The sequence below is a fragment of the Aplysia californica genome, unplaced genomic scaffold (genome assembly GCF_000002075.1).
Source record: "Aplysia californica isolate F4 #8 unplaced genomic scaffold, AplCal3.0 scaffold00703, whole genome shotgun sequence".
NCBI classification, from domain to species: Eukaryota; Metazoa; Mollusca; class Gastropoda; order Aplysiida; family Aplysiidae; genus Aplysia; species Aplysia californica.
The window spans coordinates 34,304-36,120 of NW_004797973.1; positions in this window are offsets into that span (position 1 = coordinate 34,304).

The following is a 1,817-nucleotide window of genomic DNA, read 5'->3' on the forward strand; positions in this document are numbered from 1 at the left end:
AGAGAGAGAGAGAGAGAGAGAGAGAGAGAGAGAGAGAGAGAGAGAGAGAGACATACACACAGCGATCCACCAAACTATCCTTTTTCACCTCGCACCCACAAACCCTCACACAAACACACACTTGCATACCCTAACAGTTCCTGTCACTAACGCTTGCTTATCTGTGTGTGGACACAACTGTTAGAATGAACAGCCTATTTGCATCTCAGCTACTCAAACCTTCCAACATGTTGCAGCTGACGATAATCAGTCCAAAAACAAGTCCGTGTTGACGCTGTATCTGACAACTTTCCACCTTTGCACCACTAGCACAGGCCTGTAGTTCACTCACAAACAAGTTATTGAGTTGAGAGGATAACTACTTCATACATTTACCAACAGAGATGTTATTTCTAAATAAATAGAATCATTTTTTTATGTACGAAAGAGAAGCAAACGAAAAAAAAAGTACGACAACATATCATAATTCGATCCTCTGCTGATCGGACGTGTATGTCAGCTACATTGTACTTCCTTTTAAAGAATTCAGAAGACAAAACAGCAGAATGTGTGCATAGAATAGGCAGACATTTAAGTATTTTACTATTGGACTAACTATTCTTCGCTTATAATGTTTTGGAGTATTCTTTTCCGGAAAGCATAATATAGAAACAAAAGAAACTTGTTGAAAATGTGTGGCCTTCATTTACTTTTGTTTTTTGTTGCAGTTGGTCACCCAGCAAAGAAAGCTAAGCTAACCAACAGAGAACAAAGTACAATAAGAACGCCACCCGGGCTCTGTTCTTCTTTCTTTCTTTCTTAAAAAAAAATTAAACCTAGGAATAAACGCTACTGAAACGAATAAATAATGCTGAAGGAGTAAACCCGACGCCCCCCTAAAAGAAACAAGAAAACACACACACACACACGCGCGCGCGCGCGCGCACACACACACACACACGCACACACACACACACACACACACACACGCGCGCGCGCGCGCACACACACACACACACACACTTGTCGAAAGGGAGAGCAACACTGTGACAGGCAAATGAAAAACACAGGTACAGTTATTTTGATTATTGCATTTTTGATGTGCGCACAAATATTATTTTTGTTTCTTATTTTAAAAAATACCTGTGCGTATTGTTTACTGGAAATAAATTAGCCTCAGGGTATTCAGTTAACGAACCAAATGTCATAAAGATGAACACAGGGGGTTGTTTAGAAAGACCTACAAACTTGAATGTTTAGCATGGTATGATTTCAACACCCCTTTCACCGTTTAATGGTTGTTACATTTTTACCCTATCCGTACGTCCTGGTGTCATTTTGTACCCCCGGGTTGTGTTCTTCACCTTTTAGAATAATTCTAGTTTGAAGATCTCTTTGAAACTTTCAGTATTTCTCAAAAAATCATTTTGACAGACTGCTATGCAAAGCTTACGAACCGGATTTACGAGTAAATTTCCTCTTTGGAAAGTGGTGGCACAGAGTTCCCCTCGTCGTATGGATACGATAGTAAAACGCGATCTAGGCCTACGGATACTGGATAGGGTTAAGGCACATCCATCTCCGATAGGACTGAGCCAAGTCCATCTGCATGTAAAACATCTTCATAGAAACAAAAAGAAAATAAGAATCTACTTTAAGTTCACAGAATTCAAAACAATATCAAGTGATGGGAGATAAGTTTTCTGAAACAATGGAGGAAGAAGGGCTCAATTTCACTCAGAGTGCGATAGAAAAATGAAAACCAAAGCAAAAAAAAAAAAGAGCAAAAATAAGCAAAACGAAAAAAAAACCACTCTCGTGCGCGCGTGCGTGCACAC